We start from the raw sequence: 16637 nt of genomic DNA on the forward strand, positions 1-16637 counted from the left end.
GAGTTAGGCTGCCCAAGTCCTGCCCTGAGTCTTCTCCTCACGGGGCCTCAGCCTCCTCCTCTGCACAAGAAGGCTCTGGACTTGAGCAAGGTTCACACTGGACCTCCCGAGGCCCGGGGTTCAAAGGAGGCGTGGGAGAGGAGAAAGGGCACCAGGGGCAGTGTCCCAGGCTCGTTGCCACCGCCATCTCAGCCTGCTGACATCCACGATGCTGAGGACAGATGCAGCCTGGGAAAGTGGATGGGGCCGGCATGGGGGGCGGAGGGGGGGTTGGTGGCTAGGGGCTGTGGAGGGGGACTTGAACAACACATAAAGCCCCATATGTGGGGCTGATCCCGACTCCTAAATCCAAATAGTGCTTTGGGCTCCAAGTGTGGCTGTGCCTTCATCCAAAGAGACTTTGGGAGCAAATGAGGAAATGTCCCGCGCTGACCTCCTGCCCCCACGTACCATTTTTTCAGATCCTTGCTATTAAAGGGAAATGCTACACAACAATTAACTCGTTTCCACCCCTTGACAGTTGCCAAAGTCCTGGCCCAGTTTGAATGTGCTGAGAAGTCAGTTTGAGTTTTAAACATCAAGAGCAAAGTCCAAAGAGACTGGGGTGGAAGTTTAGGACTGTAATGAGGGCCCATCCCAAATCTCTTCTTCCTGGCAAGTCCCGCCGCTAATCCCCCACACCTCAGACAGTAAAAGCCCAACTGCTCTCCTCCGTGTCCTCTTAGGGAGAGAGAGAGGGTGTGGGCCTGGCCGGGAGTCGCCTCCACTGGAATTAATGAGGGTGCAGGGGTCCCAGGAGAGGCATGCCCCCCTCTCCGTGGCCCTGGCTGTGCCTAACAGACTGGCACCGTGACCAAGGCTCCCTCTGCTCTGGGGAAGCTGGGTCCTCACTGGGGGAATCCGGGAGGCATAAGGGCAAGCGCTCCAGCCTGCAGGCCGCCCCGGCTTCTCTGGTAAACGGTGCTCAGACGCGCACTCAGGGCTAAGACGGGCTGGCAACACATGGCACGGCAGCCGGCAGAGGATGCTGAACCGGGGACAGCAGGTGGGCTGAGCGGAGCTGGGAAGGAGCTGAGGAGGGAGAAGCATGTGGAGCTATGACGAGAGATATGAGACGCAGGACCAGGGATGTGGCGGGGGAGGGGGAAGAGGAAAGGCCTCAGCTCTCATTTCCCGGGCGCACCGCTGCTCCGGGAAGAACTGCTCTTCAACGCCAGCTCTGAGCCGAGTCCCAAGAGGGGCCAGCCTCGTGGCATCTGGGACTCAGGAAAGAAGGTCTTGGGCCCAGCAGCTGCAGCCTTGACCTTGGCTCAGCCCTGCAGGAGAGGGTCCCTGAGGGGTGAGACGGCCTCCTCAAAGAGCCCAGACCCTCCCACTGGGGGAGGCCATCAGGGCAGGGCCGTGGAGGGCACCCTGGACAGAAGCAGGAGGCCCCGGCTCTAGCCTCCAGTGGGCCAGTCATAAAATGGAGCCGCCTACTGAGCAGAGTGGCTGGGAGGCGAGTTAAGCCCAGTAAAGGGCTTCATAAACTGAAGAGCAGAAGCACTGTGTTACCTCAGGGACTGGGACAGCAGCAGAAAGACAGGTCACGAGCTGCTGGCCAGGTGGCAGGCTCTGTAACGAACTCTCTACAGACCTCTTCTCATTCAGCCCTCACAGCATCCCCATGGGGAGGGATCTGCAGCTCTGTTTGACAGACGAGGAAAGCTGGGCCTCAGAAGTTAAACCACTTGTCCAAGGGCCCCAGACAGCAAGGGGCAGAGCCAGGCCTCCCATTCAGTTCCACCGCTATCTGGAGCCCATGCTTATGGAGCAGACATGCAAGAGGCCTCTGGAAACGGCTCTCTGTGTGGCCCATGGGGCGTTCTGTGTCTGTGCCTGCCCAGAGCTCAGCTCACAGAACAAGCCCCGACTCTGAACCATTGACTCGGATTTGCTCATGTTTGGGAACTGGCAGGTGAAAACAGAGTGTGGGATAGGGAGAAAAGGCACACACAGGACCCCACAGTGGTCCAGGCACGATCCCCAGGAGGGCACTTTGCATTTATTTCTGCAGTGGGAAGGATAGTCTGTGCTGCACCACCTCATTCCTTCCTGGGCAGGACCACCGGCCTGATGTAGCAGGGCAATGGGCCCCAGTCTGGAGCCATGGACCACCATGACACTAAGGAGTTCACAGCCAGCGACCTTGTCTCCCCCAGCCTCTACAGGAGGCCCCAGTGTGAAGCCCTCCACCCTCCTCTCATCCCAAGCCACCTCTTCCTGCTGCCGCTGCACCCACCTCTTCCAGATGGCTCTCCCTCAGTCCTAGGGATCATGAAGAGTTCTCATTTAAAACCCCTCTCCTCCTTTCCCTTACACCCGAAAACAACCCATCATTTAGGAATCAGCATGCAGCCCAGCCCCACCACGATGCCTTGCATCACCAGTCCGGCCCCTTGAGCTCTCTCGTCCTGAAGCTCCTGGAACACCCCTCGCCCCTACCATGCCCTTGAGTCAAATGAGGACGTCTTTCATCTCCTCAACCAGGGTGGAAGCCCTTGGAGGGCAGGCCTCATACCTAGGGCAGCCCCCCGTTCCCCCAGCACCCAGCCAGCCTTGTGCAACTCAAGAAGTTCTTCAGTCTGCAAGCAGACGTGCCAACACTTAATAGTATCTGACATTTGTGGAATGTCTTCAGCTTCTTACAACCCTTTTCCTTATCTGACCTGACAGACAGAGGCAAACACGTTGCACACAGACACACACCCTCTTGTGACTCACAGACAAATATTTTCCTACAACCTGTGACCCCAATGAAAATGACAAGAGCATCAAGCATGAACTAGGTTTGAAGACAGATGTAGTCAGAAGGTGGATGCTGTCCCACCTGCCCACTGACTCTGCCTTCCGCCAAGAGGCCTGAAGAGTCCAACAGGGAGTGAGGGTCAGGCATGATGTTCAGAGAAGCCAGGCAGGTGTGTCCAGCCCTTGTTTCCCCTGGGACTTCACTCCCTCCAATGATACAACGTGGGCCTCTATCCATTCAGTTATCTCTCCAAACATTCATTCCTTCATTCATTCATTCTCTCAGCAATCATTGTTGAGCACCTGCTGTGTCAGGCACCAGGTTAGCCAAGAGGAACGCGAGGATGCATGTGACGGGATCCATGGTCTGGAGAAGCTCACAGTTGTGTTGAAAGAGGTGTCAGTCGTGTAAATAACTCCTTACAGCACATTGGGGTCAGTATTTTTGACAGCAGGTCAAACAAAGTACTATGGGCATAAGAAGAATAAAGGCTGTGGAAGGCATCAGAGAGGTGGCAATTTTGAATAGGGTATTGAGGTATGAGTAGGAGTGGGCCCAGTGGGTAGATAATAGAAGAAAGGTACCTCTGGTAGAGAGGAAAACATTTCAAATATGGGCGAAGGGGGAGTGTTGGTGTGAGATCCCATAGACTTGCAGAATAGGGAACATGAATGAGAAGGACAGAAAATGGGTGAAGAGCTGAAGGTTAAGGTTGAAACTGACTATGGTGTCTGTCTGTGCTGTGCTGCACAATTGGAACTTCACTGAGGGCCGTGACCCTCAGTGCCGACTGCGCGCTGGAGCGCTGGGCAGCTTTGAAAAATCCAGATCCTCAAGCCCCACTCCTGCCCTCCTGAATCCGAATCTTAGGGAATGTGGCACAGGCACCTGTATTTTTTTAAAGCTCGAGATGGCTTCATTCTGATGGACTAATTCCTATAATGTGAACGACTTTATCAAAGGAGGAAAATTCCACCATTTTATGAAAGTCTGGGAGAACCGAGAGAGACTCCTGTCCTGCTTCAGACCAGGCACAGAGTTTTATCTCGTCCAAGAGGCTGCACCAAGCATTCAGCCCTTCGATGCAGGTGCAAATGCTGAGACAGAGCGACTAGAAGGAGGCGAGGAGCTTCAAAACACGGCGTTGAGGACAAGAAAAGGCAAACCACAGCCTGGGGCAAAATATACACAACACATATATCTGATGGATCTCAAAAACATCATGATGAGCCAAAGAAGCCAGACACAAAAAAGAGTATGTTCTGGGGCCAGCCCGGTGGCTTGGCAGAAGGGTTTGCGCGCTCCCCTTGGGTGGTCCGGGTTTTCCGGTTCGGATCCTGGGCGTGGACCTACGCACCGCTCATCAAGCCATGCTGTGGCAGCCTGCCCACATATAAAGTAGAGGAAGATGGGCACGGATGTTAGCTCAGGGCCAGTCTTCCTCAAAAAAAATAATGTATATGATTCCATTCATACAAAATTCTAGAAGAGGCAAAATTAACCTTTAGTGACAGAAAGCAAGCCCCACCCTGGGCCTGAGGGCTGGCGGGTGATTGACAGCAAAGGGATGTGGGAGGGTGTTTTGGAAGATGTCCTATATTTTGATTGTGGTTGTAGTTACACGAGTATGTACATCTCCAAACTCACTGAAATGTACTCTGAAAATGGGCGCATCCTTATTGTATGCAAATTATACCTCAATAAATTTGATTTTAAAACAAGGACAGAAAGAAGAGATAGGAAAGACAGAATACTCATGTTCAAGGTAACCTGAGCTCTGAGCTGTTGTTACTGAGGGATGCCCCATGCTCAGCCCTCGCTCATTCTGTATCTGTCCAGTATCTGCTCTGGGCCCAGAAGTGCCAGGTGCTGGAGTCACAAAGACAAAAAAGAGCTGGTGCCTGCCTTCGAGGAGGTCACAGTCTGGTAGGGGAGGCAGACATGTCAACACAAAAATATTACGCACTCTGCTGGGGCAAAGACGGAGGCTTGTGCAGGGCCTGGTGGTGACATGGATGAGGGGTGAGGAACCCTGCTCATAGGCCAGGGGAGACGTCGAGATTGATCAGCAAGAGCAGACGTCAGAGCTGAAGGAAGATGGGGAAAGAGCATTCCAGCCGAAAGGAAGCATGTGCAAAGGACCCAAGGCTTGAAAGAGATTGTACAGGTAGCACAGAAAGGGGGATGGTGTTTGAGGATAGTGCTGAAGAGAGAGGCAGAGCCCCATCAAGAAGGCCTCATGTGTCATCTGAAGATGTCAGATTGTGTCCTCAGACAGTGGGAAGCGTTAAAGGGCTTGATGGGGGAAGAGGATGGTAAGGTTGATGTTTAAATATAACCCAGATGTCCTCAAAGTCCCCCAGCCTCCCAGGCCTCCTTCCTTCAATATTCAACCAAACCAAAAGCCCATTCTAGTCCTGCAGGGAGTTCAGTATCATCCTCTATTCCATACGCCCGGGGATCCCTGTGTCACACATTCCCCAGTCAGTCTACGACACAGCTTCTTTCCACCTGTTGCTCCCAGTCCCCAAGGCCACTGTCCTGCCCCCACCCATTCTGGCCCACAGTGGCCCTCCAGTCCCCTTCCTCTGCTGATGGTGTGCAGTAACGAGAGACAGTTATGGTGTAGTCCAGGAATGACTCCAGTTTCTTATCAGACATCCTTGCAACTAGAAATGCCATTACCACCCCCTGGGAAATGCCTTCCTGACCATGGCCCCCACGTGCAATGTCCTAAGATGCTGCCGGGGCCTCTCTCTCCCTCTAGGCGCTCCTCACCCTGCTCTTCTCTTCACGGTGCAGCTCTGGCCTCCCTCTGCTGGATCTCCCTTGAAAATTAAAAATCCCTCTAACTTTGCATGCAGAGCAATAAATGCCTCAGGGTTGTCTCACCCTCTCCAGACAACCATGGGAGAAGGAGGGAGGGAGTGGACCTCACCTTTCAAAGGCGAAGAATCAATATATTTCTCAAAACAAAGAGCCATACCACTACACATCTCTTAGAATGGCTAAAGCAAAAGAAATACCGGCAATACTTCGAGAATGCCGACTAACTGCAACTCCCATACATTGCTGATGGGAATGCAAAACGACACAACCACTCTTAAAAACAGTTTGTCAGGTTTTTATAAAGTTACAGACATGCTTACTATATGACCAGAAATCCCACTCCTGGGTATTTTCCCTAGAGAAGTGAAAACTTACATTCACACGGAAATCTGTACCTGAATGCTTATAGCAGCTCTGTTTATAGTCACAAAAACTGGTCTCAACCCAAGTATCCTTCAAGAGGTGAAGAGATAACAAACCATCAATACATCAATCCAATGGAATTGCCATCAATACAATGGTCATCAATACAATGGAATACTGTCAGCAATAAACAGGAGCAAACTATCAATACACGTGACAAATGGGATGGGTCTCAAAGGCGTTATGCTGAGTGAAAGGAGTCCATCTCAAAAGGTTACCTACTGTCTGATTCATTTCTATGATATTCAAAAAAAACAAAACTACGGTGACAGAGAACAGATCAGTAGCTGCCTGCACCTAGAGGGGGAGGCAGAATGTGACTATAAAAGAATAGCACGAGGGCATTTTGGGACGGTGATGACATTGTTCTATACCCTGATTGTGATAGTGGCTTCACAAGTCTATAAATGTATAATTGTTAAAATTTACAGAATTGTACACCCAAAAACATCCATTTTAATGTATGATAACTAAAATTATAGACAAAGGAAAGAGAAACATGTTGAACAATATGACAGAGGTGGGGGATACTAACTTAGAAGGACGCTAACTCCACAAGACAAAGGGCCAGATTTCTTCAACAAATAAATTACAAGAAATAAAAAACAGGGATGGGAATCTGTACATATGAAGTGATTGAAATGCATGAACATTATTTAGACCCTATTCAAACAAGCCATTTTAATGAAAGTATTCATGAGACAGTATGCGAAATGTGAATTCAAACTGGATACTTAATCATATGAAAGGATTCATGTTTATCCCATTAGGGGTGATAATGTTATCATGGTTATGTTATTTAAAGAGCCCTTACCTTTTAGAGAAACTTACAAAACTATTTATGAATAAAATGATATGAGGTCTGAGGTTTCCTTCCACATAATCTGGAGGGGTAGGAGGAGTGGGTGGAGAAGAGACGAAACAAGATACTGAGTTGATCATCGAGCTGGGTGATGGATACAGAAGCATTCATTATACTTTCTCTCTACTTTTATATTTATTTAACTTTCTCCATAGTAAAAAGGTTTTTAAAGAGCTATTTCCCCTAAGAGTAAATATGACACCTTTCTTCTCTGCTATAAATAAGGAATTTTTGTTTAAATAGCAGTTTTTCTTTCTGGTTCACCCAAGTGATCTTTGCATAGAGTTCAAATTTATAACTGGCCTGAACCTAGTAAGAGTAACAAGCAAGTTGAATGGCAGGATCAGAATTCAAAAATAATGGGACAGTTTGGAGCTTGAGCCAAATGTCACAAGAAAGATTTAACAGAGATTAATGTAAATTAAAACACTTCATGTGTATCCAAACAAACCAGCAGTACAGTTCAGCATGGGGCAAGTTTCCCAATGGCTTATATAAGATGGTGCCAGCTCAAGATGAATCAGCATCAGGAAGAGGCTGCCAAACTCCTCTGCAAGGTCAGAGGATGCACAAAGAGAAACCCGTGCCCACTCCTTTCCTGGGCTGATCAGGAAACTCACTTGGAGGGTTGGGTTGGGTTCTAGGCATTCAGAGGATGTCTGTGGGAGAGCATCTAGGATGGCACGGGGCAGCCCAAAGGAGAGGAGGAAATGGAAGTGTTCCACCTGGAGAAGGAATCTGATACAGGGAAAAACCACCCTCGAACACTTGTAGATTCTCATAGACAACAGAATTTGCTCCGCATGGCCACAGAGAGAAAAACTTGGACCAATGAGTAGAATTTGCAAGGTAGAACTCAGCCTAAAATCTTCTGTAGGAAGCCAGCCCTGATGGCCTAGTGGTTAAATTTCAGCACTCTCACTGCTTCGGCAGCCCGGGTTTGTTTCCCAGTCGCAGAACCACACCACCCGTCTCTCAGTTGCTGTGCTGGGACAGTGGCTCACATATAAGAATTAGAAGAACTTACAACAGGATATGCAACCATGTACTGGGGCTTTGGGGAGGAAAAAAAAGAGGAAGATTGGCAACAGATGTTGGCTCAGGGGGAGTCTTTCCCTGCAGAAAAATAAAAATCCTCTGTGAGGGAAAGGAGTGACCCACCACAGGAGGATGGACTACCCATTGTGGATGGTGTTTTAGAGAGGACCCCAGTGTCTAAATGGGGGCTCCTCTTGCTGGCCTCTGCAGCCATCAGTCATTTCTAGCCTTGAGAGTCTGATTCCTCAGAAATCAATTAACAGTGGTAACCCTAGAAATAAAGATGGCAAAGTCTCCATTTATAGAATACTTATCTTGTTCTAGGAGCTATGCTAAGCTCTAACATGCATTTCATCATTTAACCAGTCCATCAGTCAAGAGGTACTTACGGAGTGCACACTTTCTGTCCAATATTGTGTAGCATACAAACAATATATGGCATAGCCCCTCTCTTTAAAGAGTTTATCATCTAGTTGCAGTCAAAATTTGCATACCTATAGTACAATATCTGTATGAATATCTTCATTTTATTTTTACGTATATTATTTCATGTATTCCTTGAAACATCCCTGAAAGGCTGATATTATTTTTGTTAACACAGTCATGAATAATAACAGCTGACATTTTAAGTCACTCTCTCCCTCTTTGAGTGCCCACTTTCCAATGCTGCTCAGTATGAACCTAGTCTCAATCAAGAGAAGACTAGCTTTTCAATTTTCTTCATGTATATAACTCTCTCATCCAAATAATAAGGGAGTTAAATTAAAAATAATAATCCAAGGGCTGGCCCAGTGGCTTAGCAGTTAAGTTTGCACACTCCAATTTTGTGGCCAAAGGTTCACCAGTTCGGATCCCGGGTGCAGACCTACACACCACTTATCAAACCATACTGTGGAAGGCATCCCACATGAAAAATAGAGGAAGATGGGCACAGATGTTAGCTCAGGGCCAATCTTCCTCAGCAAGAAGAGGAGGATTGGCAGTGGATGTTAGCTCAGGGCGAACCTTCCTCAAAAATAATAATACTAATCCATGATAAAACAGGAAGCAAATATTCTAATATCCCAATGACGGATACTCCCTAGCAGCTGAGGCAAAAAAGAAAATATGGAAATATACATAAATTTTATTATCTATAAAGACTTTGAAAGCCCCTCAAAAAATTATTTTAGTCTTGGTTTTAAAGAGAACACAAGAAAATGGACAAAGTCTAGTCCTATACTTAAATTGAACTTTGGATAAAATGTTTATTTCATCTTAGACAGGAAATCTGTGAACAAATGCAAGTAATTAAAGCTACAGTAAGGACTGGGAGAAGTCGAGTTTGGAGGGAGCAATAACGAGCATCAGCCTCCTGAAAAAGACAGGTCCTCCAGGCGTCTGGACCAGATTTCAGCACCAAGGACAGAGCCTCTGCCATCCCAGGCTGGAGACACCCCACTCCCCAAGTCTATCGTGGAGAAACAAACTACACGTGTGTTATCAGTATAGCACGGATGTTACAAGCATGGATTCTGGAGTCCAACCATCCATTTTCAAACCCTGGCTCTACCACTTGCTAACTGTCACCCTTGACACAATGCGACCCCTACCTCTCTGCCTCCTTTTCCTCATCTGTAAAATGAGGATAATCACACCTACCTCTTAGGATCATTGTGAAGATTCAGTGAGTTATATGTAGAATTCTTGGAACAATGTCTGGGCAGGTGGTACTTACTAAGTAAAACTTTTTCTCATTTACTGATTTTCCAGAACCTTGAGATCTCAGGATGTGGGGGGAAAGGGAGGTGGAATGCTGTAGACAAAGTCTTGCTGGGGAGAGGAGTCACTGCCACTGAATCATAGGAAATAGGGATATAGGGGCAGCTGTTGACCACGTTCTCCCACCACTCTGCCACCCTGGCCCAAAGCCCCAAGGGAGAGGTAAGGAAAAACTGCCCTCTTAGGTGACTCAGGCTGGCCCTCAGCTAGTCACTTGGCTGTCATTGAGCTCTTTGGAACTCTTGGCAAGGACCACTGGAGCCAGTAGAAGAAGTGTGCCAGCCCTATAGTGTGGTCTGCCCTGGGAGGGATCCAGAAGGACTGAAGCACATAGAGGCAGTTGGGCTGATTGTAAAGTCTGACCCAGTTGGCTTAACCCCAAAGGTTCTCTCAGCACCCTCATTCTCTTCTCATCTCTCCCTCACTCCACACACAGCTGCCAACACAACTTCCCGCAAGTCACATTTCCAGTGTGCTGCCCTCTGACTCGGCAAACAACACGGGTCCCTGTTATTATACAAAACTCATAGAGTCAAATGCATCATACCATATTGCAATTTAATAGAGAAAGAAAACAGAGAGCTGCGAGGAGGCAAGACAGAGCTTATATACAAGGGAACAAAAGGCAATAGTGGAGTGCATGGTGGGCTCAGGGACAAACTCCTAACTTGACAATGTCTACCTGGGTCCTTTTCTTGGCTTTGAGCCTCCAAGAGGATGAGATTATAGTGTCACCAACTCTGGGGTGAGAGGAGCAATTGCAGAGAAGTATGGCTAAGGGCAGGGGGAGTTTTTGTTGTCCTGTATCAGGTCCCGGTCTCAGTATTTGATGCCAGAGTGCTGGTCACTGCTGGTGGTGGTCTGCACAATCCTGGCTGAGGAGGAGGAGCGGGCATGGACTCTGATCCATGGAGATGCTTGTGCTTCCGGGCTGGCTGTCTTTTCCAACAGTCATGGACTTACTGTCCCCTCAGATGTCCTGGCCACCTCTGTTGCCCCAGTGGCCACTGCTGCTGCTGCTACTGCCCCCAGCACTAATATTCTTGCTGCTGGAAATGTGTTTGACCACACTGCAAAGAGAATGAGCTGCTCGGTCACATCTCTCTGTCTAAATGCCCATTGCATGTGTTCTAAAAAGGCAGTGCCAACCCTGCATGGAAGAGTGTAGAGGCAGGCCAGCTGCAGAGGCTGGGGACCAAAGAGAGTCAGCAAGGGAGTAGAGATAACTCCTCTCCTACCTAGATCTCAAGGCTCAGAAACAAAACCACCAGAGCTGCTATGCACAATTATGCATGTTGTGTCCTGCACAAGAGTTCCAGGCCAAGAGTGTGAAAGAGAGCTAAAATCCAGCCCATACACTGGTCACCAAGCTGTGTGCTATGGCATGGGCTGTGTCCATCCAGAGCACAGTGCCTCTTACTTTACACAAAGTGCCGTCCTTTGCCAAGCCATGTGCCTGTGGAGCTGTGTCTACACAGAGTGGACACTTGTTTCTAATTCACAAAAAGACCAGAGAGGCCAAGAAGACCTTGGAACACCAGAACTGGACATCACAAGTCTTGGACTGAGAAGAATCCACTACTCGAAAACCTTTACCCTTGTATCCTCTCTGATCTTTGGCTCAGTTGAGTCATGTCAGAGTAAAACTGCCTGAGTTCAAATTCTGGCTCTCCCACTCCTAGTCACATGAGTTTTGGTAAGCTGTTTAACACCCTGTGCCTTTGTTTCTATCAATAAGGTGAGTATAACAATAGTATCTACCTCATAGGGTTGTTGTGAGGATTAAATGATTTTAGAACAGGTCCTGGTGCATCACAAGTACTCAGTACCCATCGGCTCTTAGTTAATAGCATCATCTTTATGCACAATGACAGAAAATCACCTCTGACATATCAACCAAACATAAACTCTTATCACCAGGGTCCTCATTCTTCAAAGTGTGTGTGTGTGTGTGTGTGTGTGTGTGTGTTGTTGTTGCTGCTGTTGCTGTTTAGTGCTTCTCTGTTTCCAAAAGGCAGGAGTGTGGGTGTGAGTACATGTGCATGTGTCTAGGTGTGTGGTGGGTGAGGCAGGGGTTACAGTCAGAAGACTCAGGGGCATCAGCCATGTGTGGATGGGGAAATCGGGCAGACTGAATCAGCTCTATAGTAAAAGTTGTACTTAATTCTAACTGAACAGTAATAAGTAAGCACGGCTGAAAAGAACTGTTAGAAATGCCTCACGTCCTAGGTTTTCTTTGTACTTCCATCACAAAGGATTATTCTTGGCCAGCTAACACCACTCATCCTAATTAGCAGTTTCTCAGGGCATAAAGCTCGTAAAGTAAATTTATGGGCATTCAAATGCAGACTGTGTTGCCTTTGTGAGTAACCTCATCTTTAACAAGGCAGAACACCTGGCCTGAAACAACCAAATGACTAGACTTAGCAGGAGTGAGAAAGGAGCCGTGATGCATGCTTTGGCTAATTGCTCTCCCTGTTGCTAGTAAGGGTGGATTGGGCGAGGTCGGCCCCAGCAGCCTGGAGGCAGGGAGAATGCCTAGGAGTTCCCGTCTCTCAGCCCAGGATCAGCTAACAGGAGTCACTACTTCAGTGACCTTGGGCATCAGAGTGGGGGCATCAGAAACTCAGCCAGTAGGAGAACTAACGTCCAGAATGGACAGAGCAGGCAGAAGGAGGGCTGAGGAGACTGAGCCAATCAGCACATCAGTCCCTGCCCAGCCACAACTCAGCTTTTCTAACTGTCCCCAGCAAGGGTTTAAGGCTAAGCAGACGGCAGGAAGCCAGGGAAGCCCACTCCCCCACAAATCACTGCAGAATTTTCTGACAAATTCTTTGGTATATACCGGGGGCTGCCCATCACCCCTGGTCCTTCCCCTCCAGGGTCTTCAAGGATCTCAGGGTCTTCTTCACTTCCCCCAGGGCACAAGCTCCTACCAGAAGAGGGGCATCCTCGCCATCCAAATCCCAGCCAAGTAGCCAGCTGGCTGCTCCCTCTGCCCCATCTCAGATCAGAGTCCCAGGAAACAGACTCTGAGAAGGAGATTTGTGGGCAGGAAATGTACTGGGGTGTGCTCTTAGGGTCAACACAGTGAGGGGGTGAATGAAGCAGCATTGGAGGTAAGGGCCATCCGCTACAGACCCCTTAATCCCTTAGGGGCTCATCCTGCTTCTGTTTCTCTCTTAGCCTCTCCCCACTCCGTCATCTCATCTGCCACTGCAGACATGATTTTGGAGGTGGCCCCTCCCCACGACTTGGCCCTGCTCCCCTGGCATCCTGTGAGCCCCACTGAACTCTCCCTAGGCTAGGTTTTTTCTTCCCCACCTCAGCCCAGCTATTCTCAGCATCCACACAGGGCACTAATTCTGACCCACTTATGAATGTTGCTTGGGTTCTGGACTCCTGGGTGACTCAAGTGCTGTTAGAGTCCTTGCCCCCGACAAGCATGTAATAAGAAAAACAAAATGACCACCCAAAGAGAAAATGGACCAAGCAAATGGAGAGACGGTCCAAAGAAAATGAAAATTAAATAGCTGATAAACATATTTATAATGCCCAACCTCATTAGGAATCAAGGAAATGAAAAACAAACCTAGAAAACTGTCAAAAATTAAAAAGAATACCACAAAGTGTTCACAAGACTGGCAAAACAGGAAGTCTTAGACACTACTTGTGAAAGCATCAGTTGATACAATCTTTCTGGACAGCAGTTTGACTATATAACTAAAAGCTTTAAAGTGGAAGTTCCACATCTAGGAACTGATCTTAAAGAATGCATAGGACAAGTGTTCAGAGACATGTGTGTTCATTGCAGCAATGTTTATTACAGGGGAAAAATTAGGAACGGCATAGGCATCAAAATGTGCTGCATCCATATAATGGAATATTGTGCAGTCATTAAGAATGATGATCTTGGTCATGGTGACGGCAGGTACGGCATGACTCCTGGAGGTCAGTAATGGGGGCAGGTGCAGAGCCTCCAGGTGGAGCACGGAGGCCCCAGGGCGAGCGCGCAGGCGCAGACTCAGCCAGTCCCAGGCTGATGGGAGGCCGCCAGGCCGCTCGTCCCCGCAGGGATGGATGCAGCGGAAGTGCCGGAGGTCTCGGAGAGACAGAGTTTCGCGCGGTCCATCTCTTCCGCCTCTGAAGTCGAATTTGACGCTGTGGTTGGATCTACCGACGATGTCATCATGGATGCCGAGTCCCAGGTCCTGCAGAGAAATTTCATGGGCAAATACTACCAGGAGTTTGAAGACACAGAAGAGAATAAACTCGCCTACATACCCATTTTTAAAGAATTCTACCTTTCTTTGGTAGAAAAGTATATTGAAGAACAGCTGCTGGAGCAGATTCTGGGATTCAACATGGCGGCTTGCACAACGTTGAAACACGTTAAAGATGAAGTGGCTGATGACATATTCAACATGCTCCTCACATTTGTAGACTTTGTGCCATTCAAAGAGCTGTTTCTGGACGACAGAGGAGAAAAAGAAGGCCGAGGACTGGACTTAAGCAGTGGTGTAGCGGTGACTTCGTTGTGCAAATCATCTTCTGTGCCAGCTTCCCAGAACAGTCAGCAGCATTAGCTCCCGCCTCCAGGCAAAGGCGCCTTCTGGACCTCATGGGCCCAGTGGGCTGGGACAGGCTTCTGCTGGTGATGACAGGAGAAAGCCTCTTGGAAAGACTGGCTCCGTTCTGCAGCTCTTTATTAATGTTAGGTATTGGTGGGTTGAAAACATAATTACCTGACCCTCCCTGAACTTCTGCTTTTCCTGAAACACCTTCTTGTATTCAGGAACTAGTACTCTTGCCAAAGTAGACACCTCTGGAAGGTGCTCCTGAGAGCCAGCCTGCCCTGGGGCAAGACTTCGTCAAGCACCGCACCTGGAAGGCCCCCTTCCCCCAGCATACATGTTCCTGTGTCAACCAAGTGGAGGAACCCTCCCAAACCCGCTGTGTCCCGAATACCACAGGCAGACATGGCATGACTCTGCCGTGTGCCCACAACTCTCTCACTTGTGTCCGAGTTTCAGTGCTTCAAACCCAGTGACCCACCTGTGTGGAGCTTTTGACTATGTGGGAGTGCCTATCTAGACTGCTAAAACAGCTGCCCCCATCTTCAGATTGCCAAAACTCCTATTTTCTGCCCAACATTAAGGGAAAATTAGAACTTGGCTGTGGGAATAAACTGAAAAAGATGCCCTTTACCCAAAAGCTACATGTGAAAATCAACTCCTCGTCTTGAGTTTGCCATTCTTTCATCTTTGTCTTCTAGTCCTGATGTGGTCCTGCTATTTCAAGAGAAGCTTCATTTTTTTTTTTAGAATTGTCTTTGGAAAAAAATGTATTTTTATAGATGACTACTCAGGCTAATCTAGCAGATTTAATCTTAGAAGTTCTGTAATTACCCACTTAGAGATCCAACTATTAAATGGTTGCAATTTTTAGTTGTTAGCGCTGTGAAAACAAAAATACTCTCTTCGTTGGATTTACTGTTTTACTGGACAGCAATGAATATACACTGTATGTGGGAGATAGACTCAAAGATATCCTTTTCTTATAGCATACTAAGTGTATTTGTGCAGGTTTACTTTCTGTATAAATCAGTTTGTTAGGTTTCGGTTGGGGTGGGAGTGAGTTTGGTAAAGATTTTGTAATTCTACAGGCTCTGAACTTCCAACTCTATTCTTCCTGCCGAAACGGTGTTGCACTGGTCCAATTCAGCCTGCGTGAGAGGAGGCAGTAAGGAACTTTAATGGTGCTCTGTCTGGCTTTGGTTTAGTAAAATGTTTGGTTGAACATTACCAACCAGAAAACGTGTATGTCACACTTATAGAAAGAAGGGGAAAAAATTGGTAGTTTAATGTCCAATGTGTACCTTTGATTTTTTTTTAAGTAAAAATAGGAATCTGAACTGGAAAAGAAGATGATGATCTCCACCTTTACTTATTATTATAGAAAGTTGTCATTTGGTAAATTTCTTCCCAAGTGAACTGTAAACTCCATGAGTGCAAAGATGGTCTGTGTTCTCTGCTCTATTCCTGGGCCCGGCAATGGTCTAGAAAATGGTAGGCACTCGATCCAGTTGTTGAAGGAATAAATGGATAAATTTCACAACAAATTAAGTGAAAAATCAGGTTATAAAGCAGTATATATTGTAAGAGCCTACTCTGTAAAATGTGGTATATTTACACGTACCTCCGTCTGTGTGCACGTGCGTGTGCCTGCACTTGCATACACGTAAGAAAATGTCGCAGGGTGGTGGAATTATAGGTGATCTTTCTCTTTGGTTTTCACTTTGCTAAGTCTTATCCATTTTTGCTGTAAGTATGTGTTGCTTTTATAACCTAGAGGAAGATCTTTAGAAGGAGACAGAGAGGAGTGAAGGATAAAGGATGAAAGATACAGGATGGGGAACAAAGAAGCAGCTGCCACTAGGAGATGGATTGCTTGATCCTAGAGACATAGCTGGTAGCATTTCAAGTATCGATGTAGGAAGGCTTCTGTCACCCCTCTGACCGCTCCACACAGGTCCGCGTCTACTCTGCATCCCCTGGCTGCCCTCAAAGGCAAAGAGCTGCCCCAGCTCGACTTCAAATGGGAGATGGATTTGAGGGATTTTTTAAGGCTCAGAAAGATCAGGATTGCCAGCCTCCCATAAACTTAGAAATATTCCATTCTCCCAGGCCTCAAACGTGTTGCCCTCACCCTGGAAGCTTCCTTGCTCTGCTGCCACGTGGTTTAGTCCCAGCATGTGTCAAGAGTATAGAACATGGTGCCAGCCCTGGAACTTTCCTGGGACTTGGTCTGGATATGTGCCCTGTAGCCCTGCCCATCCTCCGTCTTGCCCAGACTCTCTCTCCTTCCCAGGCCTGCTCCAGGCTTCCTCTCCAGCACGCCTTGATTGATCCCTGCCCCTAATTCCAAGTACCCTTC

The 16637-nt window shown here is 47.9% G+C and overlaps 1 pseudogene; it reads left to right on the forward strand.

Moving 5' to 3' along the window:
• Positions 1 to 13777: 13777 nt before the first annotated feature.
• On the forward strand, positions 13778 to 14424 carry LOC103563694 (ADP-ribosylation factor-like protein 2-binding protein pseudogene; annotated as a pseudogene).
• Positions 14425 to 16637: the final 2213 nt, after the last annotated feature.

The sequence above is a fragment of the Equus przewalskii genome, chromosome 5, assembly GCF_037783145.1.
Source record: "Equus przewalskii isolate Varuska chromosome 5, EquPr2, whole genome shotgun sequence".
NCBI classification, from domain to species: domain Eukaryota; kingdom Metazoa; phylum Chordata; class Mammalia; order Perissodactyla; family Equidae; genus Equus; species Equus przewalskii.